Source organism: Canis lupus, chromosome 21, assembly GCF_011100685.1.
Source record: "Canis lupus familiaris isolate Mischka breed German Shepherd chromosome 21, alternate assembly UU_Cfam_GSD_1.0, whole genome shotgun sequence".
NCBI lineage: Eukaryota > Metazoa > Chordata > Mammalia > Carnivora > Canidae > Canis > Canis lupus.
In genome coordinates, this window is record NC_049242.1 from 37033699 (window position 1) to 37046466 (window position 12768).

Below are 12768 nucleotides of genomic sequence, written 5' to 3' on the forward strand. Positions count from 1 at the left end.
ATCAACTAGAAGGAAGATCACAATGGAAAGAGCAGTAGATGTGGAGTCAAAAGACCTGAGTTCAGATCTTAACATTACTAGGGCCACCAGATTCAGTAAATAAAACCATAAGGCATCAGTCAATAATAACATATTGTATAGTTAAAATTTTATTAAGGGGATCGATCTCATGTTAAATGTTCTTTACACAATTAAAAAAAGGAATTTTTAAAAAAGATTTATTTATTCATGAGTGACACAGAGAGAGAGAGAGAAAGAGAGAGAGAGAGGCAGAGACATAGGCAGAGGGAGAGGGAGAGGAGAAGCAGGCTCCATGCAGGGAGCCTGATGTGGGATTCAATTCCGGGACTCCAGGATCACGCCCTGGGCCAAAGGCAGACACTAAACTGCTGAGCCATCCAGGGATCCCCACAAAGAGGAATTTTTAAAATGCCACCAGGCACCCAGTTGGATTTGAACGATTTCTAATTACCTATGCATATGTACACTGAGATAAAAGAAGTGATATTTCTATTTTTTCACATTCAGCACATTTTATTACCAATAATGCATACTTATACTAAAAAATTATTTGTGTTTATCCAAAATAAATTACAAGTATTTAAATTACATACCCTTTTATTTATATTTCCTTGAGTATTGACTTTTTCTTACTTTTTCTTGTTTTGCAGAATTCTTTTTTTTTTTTTTTAGATTTTATTTATTTATTCATGAGAGACACAGGGAGGGAGAGAGGCAGAGACACAGGCAGAGGGAGAAGCAGACTCCTTGCAGGGACCCCGACATGGGACTCCATCCTGGGTCTCCAGGATCACGCCCTGGGCTAAAGGCAGCACTAAATCGTTGAGCCACCCGGGCTGTCCTGGTTTTGCAGAATTCTTGAATAAAGTTTTTTGCAGTTATAATTTATGCTCAAAATACATTGTAACATGGCTTCTAAATCCAAATTATTTTGTTCTTTCCTACCTTAAACATACAGTAAAGAGAAAACATACTCTACATTATCATACGTGCTGATATCCTAAACATGTACTGAAATAAACTCAACAACTCTGAGAACTGCTCTTCAATTTGATTTATTGAGGCATATAATAATACCATCCATCTTTCATGGCAGGAAACTGCTCTTCTACTCTTCAGGATTACATTTCATCTCTTGATCAGTGGCTTTTAAAATTGCTGTCCACTGGCAGAAAACAAAACAAAACAAAACAAAACAGCCAAAAAACATTGTCTTCAGTTAAAACTTCCTTCTTCATCTCTACATACACTGATTTCATATGTTCCCATGCTAGATGAGTATTTAGGAATATCTGTGTAAGACAATTCAATTTTAGCAATGGAGCACTTTATAACAGTTTGCTCTTTTTTAAAAAAAGATTTTATTTATTTATCCATGAGAGACAGAGAGAGAAAGAGAGAGGCAGAGACATAGCCAGAAGCAGGCTCCCTGCAGGTAGCCCAATGTGAGACTCAATCCCACAATCCTCGGGATCACGCCCTGAGCCGAAGGCAGATGCTCAACCTCTGAGCCACCCAGGTGTCCCAAGAGTTTGCTCTTTTTTCAATTTGCATAATCTTACTGTTAAAAAAATATTGACAACCACAAACAAGAAATAAGTAGGCTTTGCTCAATAGAGTATTTAAAAAGTTAAGCATTGGAGGAAACTTTTCTTCCAAAAGTACAATTTCAACACATTAAGTAAATGAGGATTCTCTTTGTTAAAGAGAGTCAGTGGTTTTTTTAAATGTGGGAGAATTAAATACATGCCAACAGAATCAAAAGTAATTTAATCATTTAGTTTGAACAGAATAAATACTGAAGGTTAGGTGGTCATTTCTGTCCCAATTATGGTCCTGGGGCTGGCTGTCCATTTAGCAGAAGCTGTGGATAGAGGTAACTTTCCTTAAAAGGAGCTCTGGACAAGGCAGGCAATAACATACAACTCTGTTTTATAGAATCCACTTGTGTATCAAAGTATTTGTTTTAAATAATTTGGGAGAAGGAGCATAACTACCCCCTCTTTAAGTGTAGAGTAGCTTCTTCCAAAGAATACAGGATAGAAAAGGGGAAAAGGAGTAGCTTTATAGTAGGGAAACCTGAAGAACACTACCTGTGATGAAGGTCAACATTAACAGCATAAGTCACATTGATAGAATTTACCCTTAATATTATGTGATGAAAATGCCATTTTACCTCTGTGATATTGCTCCCAAAAATCCATATCCCCAGTCTAATCATGAGAAAAACATGAGGCAAATTCTAATTGAGGGGAATCCTACAATACACCTGACAAGCATTCCTCAAAACTGTCAAGTCATCAAAACAAGAAAAGTCTGAGAAACTGTCACAGCCCAGAGGAGCCTAATGAGACATTATGACTAAATGTAATGTAGTGTCCTGGGTGGGATCCTGGATCAGAAAAAAGGAAGTTAGACAAAAACTACGGAAAAAATAATAGGCCATGGTCTTTAGTTAATTAAAACGTACTGATGTTGGCTTATTAATTATAACAAATTACCATACTAATGTAACATGTTAATACCGTGTGTGTGTGAGGGGAATAGTAGAACTCTCTGTGCTGTCTGCTTAGATTTTCTGTAAATCTAAGACTTTTAAAAAATGAAGTCCATCATTTAAAAAATTCAAGGAGATACTAGCAGGATAAATTAGTGTAACTGTCAGCGAAAAAAAATGCTTATGAGTTGAATTGAGAATTAGACTACTTAATAGCAAAATTCAGAGCAAAAGATTTTTTTTTAAAAGATTTTATTTATTCAAGACACACACATACACACACACACACACAGAGGCAGAGACACAGGCAGAGGGAGAAGCAGGCTCCTTAAGGGGAACCTGATGTGGGACTTAATCCCAGGACCCCAGGATCACAACCTGAGCCAAAGGCAGACACTCAACCACTGAGCCACCCAGGTGTCCCGAGAGTGAAAGATTTTTAAAAATCATCTGTCACTTTCCACAGCTCTTTACACTATACTTGTCTTATTTGGTTCTCACAGTATCTGAGGTAAATATTGTTTCTTTCTTTAAGTGAAGCTTAGACTTACAAAGTTACTGGTTCAAGTTTATTCAACTAGTGAGAGGACATAGCCAGAATTTACATCTGTGTCTCTTTCATCCATGGCTTTATCCTCGATGTCATATTACAGAGAATAAAGGTCAAAAGAATGTAAGCAGGAGGTGGGAGGATGGGTTAAATAGGTGATGGGGAATAAGGAGTGCATTATTGGGAGGAGCACTGAGTGTTGTATGGAAGTACTGAATCACTCAATTGTACACCTGAAACTAATATTACACTGTATGTTAACTAACTGGAAAGTAAATAAACACTTAAAAAAAATGAAAGCATGGAATTCAACCCAAAACATATCTGTTAAGGTCAAGGCCCTGTGTTGGAAGATTATAGAGATTATAGAGAAGGTCAGTCACAGACACTGACCTTGAGGAATATAACACTCTAGTTGGGGCGACAGAAAAATATGATTAATACTTGGTCCATTGGAGTGGAGGGGCAGATGTCGCTGTTTAACCTGTACACAACCTTATTCCCGTGGGTGCTAAGAAATTTCAAGGTCAGGCTCCTACACTTCTATGCAATCACTGCAGATTGAAAGATTATTTTTTACCTGAGGGAGAACTGAAGGATTGTCATCTTGGTTTCTTTTCTGGTATAAATAAGATGACATACATAAATGATAAAGAGGACAATCTTCTATCTAGTATAAAGGTCTCTGCCTATAGTTTTTTAGCTGTAAATGTTTTCCTTGCCACTAAATAGTTTAGTTGACACTCTGATTCAGCTTGGATTCAGCAAAAGACTCCTATCTTTCATTAATCAGATTGCAATAATATTATAATAATTATAGAGCTCCTACTAGATGGCAGGAACTAGTCTAAGTGCTTTATACACATTATCTCTTTAATCTTTACAACAATCCTAAAGTGAGACTTTTTAACCTGTGTTCTGCAACTGAGAAATCTGAAACATAAATAAGTTTAAAACTTGTCCAGGGTTACCCAACTATAATGACAGAGGCACAATTTGAACAGAAGAAGATGATCCCATAACCGTCTTATAATAATTATGGTATATCGCCCATCTATTCACCCCTCCAACACACACATAGAGACATACACTAAAACAGTATATTAAAATGTGTTTACTATATTATATACTATAATTTATATGTGAGGAAATGTAGTTTCTCTAGCTTCTAAAATTATTTTGATCTTCTCAAGCTTCCCAAGAGCTAATTAGCAGGGGCGTAAAAATGCTCAGTTTCATTTAGTTTAAAAATGGGCTCAATTATGCACCATCAGCAAGTGGGTTTTATTTCTGGAATGCATAGATGGTTCAACATGCAAAAGTCAATGTACTCTACCACATTTACAGAATAAAAAGAAAAAAAAATACATGATGATCTCAAGTGGTGCAGAAAAAGCATTTAACAAAATTCAATATCCTTTCATGATAAAAGCACTCAACAAACTAGGATTAAAAGGAAACCACCTCAGGGTGCCTGGGTGGTACAGTCCATTGGGCAACTGATTCTTGGTTTCAGCTCAGGTGGTGCTCTTAGGGTCGTGGGATCAAGCCCTGCACCCAGCTCCAAGCTGGATGTGGAGTCTGCTTGGGATTCTCTCTCCCTCTCCCTCTGCCCCTCTGGCTTGTGATCTCTCTCTCTTAAATAAATAAATAAAAAATCTTCAAAAAAAAAAAAAAAGGAAAGAAAGGAAAGCACCTCAACATAATAAAAGCCATATATGAAAAACCCACAGGTGACATCATACTCAATAATGAAAGACTGAAAGCTTTTACTTTAAGATGAGAAACAAGATAAGGATGTTCACTTTCATCATTCCTATTCAACATAGTACTGGAAGTCCTAGTCAGAGCCATTAGGCAAACAAAAGAAATAAAGGCAGCATAATCAGACTGACAACATAATTAGACAGACAATGTAACCATGTTTGTAGAAAACTGTAAAGATCTCACACACACACACACATACAAAAACACATATAGTTAGAATTAATAGATTCAACATTGCAAGATACACAATCAACACACAAAAACCAGTTGCACTTATTTACACTCACAATTAACAATCCAAAAAGGAAATCAAGAAAACAATTTCATTTACAATAGCATTAAAAAAATAAAATATATAAGAATAAACTTAACCACGAAAGTGAAAGACTTGCATAGTGATAGCTACAAAACAATGCTGAAATTAAAGACACCAATAAATAGCAAGACATCCCATGGTCATGGATTGGAAGACTTAATATTGTTAAGATGTCAATAGTACCCAAAGCAATCTACAGATTCGATGCAATCCGTACCGAAAATTCAGTGATTTTTTTGCAGAAACCGTGCAGGAGAGCTTGGTTCTTGTCCCATGGAGTTGAAGAATGGACCTCACAGACAAAGGAGAGTGAGTAAAGTGAGAGAAGTTTATTAAGCAAAGATACAGAGAAAGCTGTAAGAAGTGAGAGGGGTCCCTACAGGGTTGCCACTGGAGGATCTTTTTGGCTGGCCTTTTTATAGAAAACCTGACTAGGGAGCTTATGGACTTGAGATTTCTTGTGCTGTCTTGAGTGAATGACATATGACTATTTTGAGTCTCAGTGATTACTTGGTAGCCATCAAAGGAAGATACTCCCTAGTATTTTGGAGCCAGGGGGCCAGATTTACTTCCTTATCTCTGTTTTTGTTGCCTTGTCTCTGTTTTTGTTGCAATCTCAGTGTCCTTGAGATTTATGGGAGCCTGACCTTGGAGTCTCTTGGTGTCCTTGGGATTTATGGGATCCCAGAGATTTGTGGGAGCCTAACTCTAGGCTTTTCCCTTATCTTTCCCTTCCTAGCCCCATTTGTCCCTAATTCAAATGAAAAATCCTTCTAAAATTCATATGGACTCTCAACAGATCTTGAATAGCCAAAATAATTTTGAAAAAGAACACAGTTGCAAAACAATGCTTTTTTGTTTCAAAGCTTACTACGGAGCTATGGTAATCAACACTGTGGTTATTGGTATAATAACAGATATGAAGACCAATGGAATAGACTAGAGGACACAGAAATAAATCCTTCCATACATGGGCAAATGACTTTTGACAAGGGTGCCAAGACAATTCAATGGGGGAAAGGACAGTCTTTTCAACAAATGGTATTGGGAAAACTGGACATCCACATGCAAAAACCTGGAAGCTGGATCCTTACCTTATACTATATATAAACATTAACTCAAAGTGGATCAAATATCTAAACATAAAAGCTGGATCCCTGGGTGGCGCAGCGGTTTGGCGCCTGCCTTTGGCCCAGGGCATGATCCTGGAGACCCGGGATCGAATCCCACGTCGGGCTCCCGGTGCATGGAGCCTGCTTCTCCCTCTGCCTGTGTCTCTGCCTCTCTCTCTCTCTGTGACTATCATGAATAAATAAATAAAATCTTTAAAAAAAAAATAAAATAAACATAAAAGCTAAAACTTCTAGAATTCTTAGAAAACATAAGGGAAAGCTTCATGACATTGGATTTGGCAATGATTTCTTGAATATGACAACAAAAGCATCTAGGAATAGGACAGAGAGGGTGGAAAGAAAATTTTCTCAGAGGAGGTAACATTTTAGCTGGGTCTAGAGTAAGGAATTACATTACTTAACTGTTTTACGTGTATATTTTGTAACTACAGCTAGATCAAAAGCAATTCATGGAGGGTAGCCTGAAAGAATCATAGTTTCAGATTGAAAAAGATCATTAGAGATTATTTAAACAATATCTTCTGGAGCCCTGGGTGGCTCAGTGGTTGAGTGCTTACCGTCAGCCCAGGGCGTGATCCTGGAGTCCCAGGATGGAGTCCCACATAAGGCTCCCTGCATGGGCCTGCTTCTCTCTTTCTGCCTGTGTCACTGCCTCTCTCCCTCCCTGTGTCTCTCATGAATAAATAAATAAAATCTTAAAAAAAAATAACCCAGTATCTTCACAGTACCGCTATAGACTGAATGTCTTCAGCAAATTCATATATTGAGACCTATTTCCCAATGCAGTGGGGTTTGGAGGTGGGGCTTTTGGGAGGTAATTAGGGTATGAAAGTGGAGCCCTCCACGAATCAGATTAGTGCCTCTAGAAGGGGCACCAGAAATATCCCTTACCCCTTTCTGACATGCGGGGACATAGACAGAAGACAGCCATCTATGAGTCAGGAAGCTAGTTCAGAAATCAATTTCTGCTGTTTGTACACCATCCAGTCTATGGTAGTTTGTTCCTGCAGCCCCAACAGACTAACACACTAACAAAGAAACTGGGGCTCTGAGAGGGGAAATAACTTGCTTCAAGTTCTTTTTTTCATTCTCTTCACAATTCTTTTTTTTTTTTTTTCATTCTCGGTCATAGACTTAAGAGGTCTACATCTCCTCAGATTGGACATATGAAATGATTTTTTTTAATACCAAAATGAAGACTTGGTGCCCCCTTCCCACTTGACTGAAGAAAGTGTTCTCACTTAATAGGCTCTCTTGCCTTGGTGGTTTTAACATCAAAGAAGTCTATGTGTTCCACAAATCCAACCCGATGGAATATGCTACCGAGTTAAGCTAATGGTCTTAGAATATTGCTTTTCTGTCCATAAGCAGGGTTATTCATTTTCCTGCCTGTCACATGCTGCAGTGTGGGGATTATCACCCATTCTTGAACACATGCTGCCATCACTCATCTGGCATGGGCAGTAAGAGAAGGAAATAAGCCCTTCCTTTAATTGAAAATGAACAGAAAGCAGAACAGAGAATCCAGTGTATGCCTGTTGCTGGGTGTAGCTGCTCAGAGTCTTTAGACCTAGCTTCAGACTCATCTGGTCAGGGTCCTAGAAGGATTCCGCATGGCTAGCTACTGTTCCACCACCATCTGGTCAATGCCATTTTATCTCTCATGAAAGAGAAGCCCTTGAGCATCTTGCTTGCCATGAAGTTGAAGTTCTACCTACCATGAAGCTTTTCAGGCCCATCACCCTAATCCTCATTTTCTATTCCAGAATCAACATCTTTCTGGCTGGCAGGAAGATTGGGAGTACAAATATATACCTAATTCAGGAGAAACCCCTTCTACTCTAGAGGTTGTAGTACAGAATGGCCTACAAAAGTTCAGTCTCAGTAGATCCAAAATATGTCAATATCAGCACCGTTTCGTTATTCCTTCAAATTATCTGTAGACACTGACAGACTGGTCCAGCCCAGTCTAGTTCCTTCCTCTCTATTGTTTTCCCCATTTCCAGATAATATTTGGAACTTCACATTTTGGTACATTTTTCAGATTTCCAGATCTCTGGGAGGAAAAACTCTTATTTCCACAATAGCAAACAATAAACAATTCAATCAAAGAAAAGAATAATTTTCCCTAAATAAGTACAAATTCTGCAGAATAGCACTGCCAAAACACATCAAAATTACATAATCAAAAAGAAAACTGAGCTCCTTCATGCAAAACATTTGCTTTCATGTCATTTCTTTTTTCTCAAAAAGGAATAGATGGATATTTGGAATGTATGTATATTTCAAACACTTCAAGTGGTTTCCTTCAAATCAAATAAGGTCTTCCTTAAAGGCAAACAGGGCAAAACAAGTCTCCCATTTTTACAAAAAAAAAAAAAAGAGAGAGAGAGAGAGAGAGAACTGCTTAAAGCTTGAAAATTACACACACCTGACTTCTATCCAGCAGTTTTTAAAATGTCTTAGGGCTCAAAAAAAAAAAATTCTTGAGTAAATGAATAAATAGATGAATTAAACTAACTCAAATGTTTATTGAATTCCTGTTATACACAAGCACTTAATTAGATAACGAGTATACCACTGGAAAATAAAACTGTACCTTACCTTCCTGGAATTTCAGCCTAGTGGAGAAGACAGGCAATAAATAAATGAACACTTAAATGTAAATTGGGATAAGCATCAAGGATAAACTGGACTAGTTCTCTCTTGATAGAGAATAAAGGTGTATGGTGAGGGGTATGTCTTTCCTTAAGGTAGTCTCCATACCCAATGTGGGGCTTGCATTCATGACCCTAAGACTTAGACTCTCATGCTCCACTAACTGAGCTAGCCAGGTGCTCCAAGAATAGCCTCTTAATTTTTTTTAAAGATTTATTTGTTTATTTGTTTTGAGAGAGAGAGAGAGAGAGAACGAGTGGAGGGAGGGGCAGAGGGAGAAGAGACAGAGGAAACAATCTCAAGCAGATTCCCCACTGAGTGTGGAGCCTGACACAATGAGACCCATGAGATCATGACCTGAGCCAAAACCCAGAGTCAGACACTTAACCAACTGAACCACCCAGGTGCCCCAGGGATACCCTCTTTAGATAAAATGTCAGAGAGGACTTCTTTAAGGCCGAATCATCTAAGCCTAAATTGAAAATTGAGATGGAGTCAGATGTACTAAGTCAGATGGCTAAGAGCCATGTGTGAGAAGGCTCTCCCCCTGCAGTATCTGCAGAACTGAAGACAGGCCAACTATGGTGCAGTTTAAAGATGGGGAAAAGAAAGAGAAGGGTGTGTTAATTCATGTAGGTCTTAACAGAATGCTGTCAGGGGTCTGGATTTTATGCAATTGAGGGAGCCAGACAGGATTTTAAATAGGGCTGGGGTGGGGATTGGACAGAGATATGACTAAGTTCACAATTTCAAACAATAACTCAGCTTGCAGTGTAGTGAATGGATAGGAAGTATGCAATGAATAGGATCTGAGAGATCACTTAGGAGGCTCTTGCAGGTGAGAGATGAGGGTGACTCAGGGCTGGGATGGTGATATGGAGATTTGATCTATAGGTGCAATCCCCTACAGAGGTGGTCTAGCGGAAAAGAGGTAAAAATCAAGGATGCCTGACTACTTGCTGCTCTTGTGTGAGGTACTTAAATAGTCTTCCGTCTTTGAATTTATATGCTATTGGGCTGATCTTTAGTGATATTGAATATGACCAAGAGCACATTTAAAAACCTGCAATTTCCCTGGCAGCTATCCCAAAACCACACAAAATGAAATTTGCATCCCTCACCCTTACAGGTCATTACATTGATCCTATTTGGCAGCGGGCCTATGTTCTTAGCGTGCTGGCACCAAAGTTTGAATAAATGAATTCTCTGTATCTTTTGCATCACATCACTTAGCACTCTATTAACACACAGCTGCTGATTAACGAATTAAATGTTGAACTGAACTGAGAAAAATGAGATATCCTTGGAGTTAGCAGGTCTACCTTTCGAAAGCAGTTTCAGATTTTGTGAAGAGGCAAAAAGTCATTAGGAGCCAGATAAAAGAATAGCTCTACTTAATGGCAAGATGTGGCCATGAAATAGCGGGTGATTTTCTTGCATGGTTCCTAACTGAAAAGATAACTCCCAGAGAGCACCCTTAAACCCCTGAAACCACACACCAAGCCACACATTTACTCTCTCTTTGAGCACTTACAATACTTAAGGTAGCATCTGGGCGCTGGATATACAAAGTCACATAAAATATGGAACCCTGAGGAGGGTGAGGTGACCCCTTCTATATAAGGCTCCCACAGAAATCTATTCTTCTTCTACCAAAGCATGTGTCTCACCACATTAGTTTTTTTGTGTGTCTTGTGCTAAGCAAGGGTCATGTGCCGCATGAGCACAGAGGCATGGGTATTTTTTTCCTTCACCATTGTCTCTCTTGCCTGCCCCTAGCAGTTCCTGGTACCTGCTGGAGTGGGTGCTTGTGTTTGCCTACCCATCGTCTTCCCCCTTCTTAAATAAAGGAACCCTCTTTCCTATGAAGCATCCACTCCATATTTTTCACTTGACTCTGACCTCATGTGTATTGCAAAAGAGCTGCACACACCAGAGTTCTCCCTGAAGCTTTTCAGTTAAGAGATTTAAGGGGAAGATTCTCCTCTGGGGTTGGCCAAGCTGCAAATGAGTCTTGGCAGCCACCATGCCAGCCACATGGATGCTGCTGGTGCTTCACCCAGATCTCCTTCACCAGGGAGACTCAAACAATCCATCCTTATCCCACAACCCTTGACTGACTGGCAAGGGGGTGCAAAACCAGATCCCTTGCCTGAGGGTGGGGTATTAACTCTGGTGTGATTTAAGCTTCAGATTTCCCATGGGAAAAGGCTAAAACTAGTTTCCAGCTGAGACTCTGTTCTTGCTTAGCTTTATTCCCCTGGTTCCCTCACATACCTTTTCTTGAAAGCATTCCCTCAATAAATCACTTTCCTAAGAATCCTATCTCAGACTCTGTTTGTAGGGAACCCAAGCTAAACAGCCTGTATATAAGAAAGATGAAAACTAATAATCGTATTTGAATTCCTGGATCTTACCATGTTTTTCCTTGTAGTTTTTACTTAGGTGAGCTGATTTGTTTAAACTATTTGGATCTGAGAGTCTGTCAGTTGCATCTAAAAGAGTCCTGACATTTAGCAGCATTCTATAAATGTTTGTTGACTAAGTATATTGAATTATAAATTGGGTAAAATGGAAAATATATTTAATTTCCCTTAAGGATGGAATGGTGAGGGGTTATCTCTTTCTTTAAGGTAGGTGAGGATGAAAACATGGTGAGCTAGTTTATTTAAACTACTAGGATTGGGTTTCTGTCATTTCCATTTTAAAGAGTCCTGACATTCAGCATTCTATAAATATTTGTTGAATAAGTATATTGAATTAATAAGTAGCATGAAATGGAAATATAGATGATGATGCAATAAACTGCATTGAGTGTTTTGAGAAATGGTAATTTGCATTAATCACAGTCTATAAATATAAATAGTAAATCAGCAGGAAGGTGAGTAGTGGAGACATTCTAGGCCTAAGGAACTTTTGTAACAACAAAGATTTGGCAATGTGGAAGTAAAAGGTGTTTGGGAAAAGATTTGTCCTACATGGGTAGAGCACAAGAATGGAAAAAAAAAAAACCTACTTATTTTGTTGAAGCAGCAAGTCTATGAGTTGTATGGAGGGAAAGCAGATCATCACTGGTGTGTATTACCAAGCTTACGGGCTAATGCTGACAGGTGGGCTCCAAAAGAAGGTACAAGATGTACAAACAACATTCTGATATTTTGGGGATGTAACAGCAAAGGGATTGCAGCAAATGTAATCAAGCTGTGGCTGTTAGTCATGGTCACATGCAATCAGGGTAAAGATCTGCTGAGACCCATTGATTGTGACGTGTGTTCTTCACCCACATGGCAGGTCAGTATACACATGTCAGTCTCCTTGGTGTTATTTTGTTCTGATTTATTTCACCTGAGTGGTGCAAAAACTGGCCTGTACAGCAAAATAAATACATTTATTTTGATCATGCTAAGTCATCATCAAAGCTGCTGTTTTTTTTTTTCAGAAAGCAATAAGTACTGAAAGTAGAGTATTTCATATTGATTGCTCATCATAATGCCTACTTTCACTATGTCTAATATGAACTTCCATTTACATAGCCAGATGTTTTTATGTGAGTTATTCTATGTAATCTTCACAACTTTCCAACAAAGTACAAAGTTTAAACTTTGCCATAGTCACCAGACTTTAAACCATGCCTTCTCTCTTCAAGTTCACACCTCTTTCTAATACCTGAAAATAGCCTCAAGGTGATTCCTATGGATATTCAATAAATATTTGCTAATTTGAGTTGAAATAGCACAGTTAATTCCTGGGTTTTATTCCTCTGTGCTCCTCAGGATAATGGCCTCCTTTGTCTGCCACCTCCTCAGTGCCCAGAAGACCAGACTTC

At 38.7% G+C, this 12768-nt stretch overlaps 1 protein-coding gene across 6 annotated transcripts in view; it reads right to left on the minus strand.

Annotated features, from left to right (window-relative positions):
* Positions 1-1001: 1001 nt before the first annotated feature.
* Positions 1002-12768, minus strand: part of LOC111089999 (glyceraldehyde-3-phosphate dehydrogenase-like) — an 88247-nt gene continuing 76480 nt past the window's right edge. Inside the window, exons 5-6 of one of the 6 annotated variants that reach the window (XR_005375761.1) lie at positions 5369-5443; positions 1002-1186 (exon numbers count right to left, since the gene is read on the minus strand). The gene's annotated coding sequence lies outside the window, so the exon portion shown is untranslated. The other 5 variants (XR_005375763.1, XR_005375764.1, XR_005375766.1 and 2 more) reach the window with 5 other exon arrangements.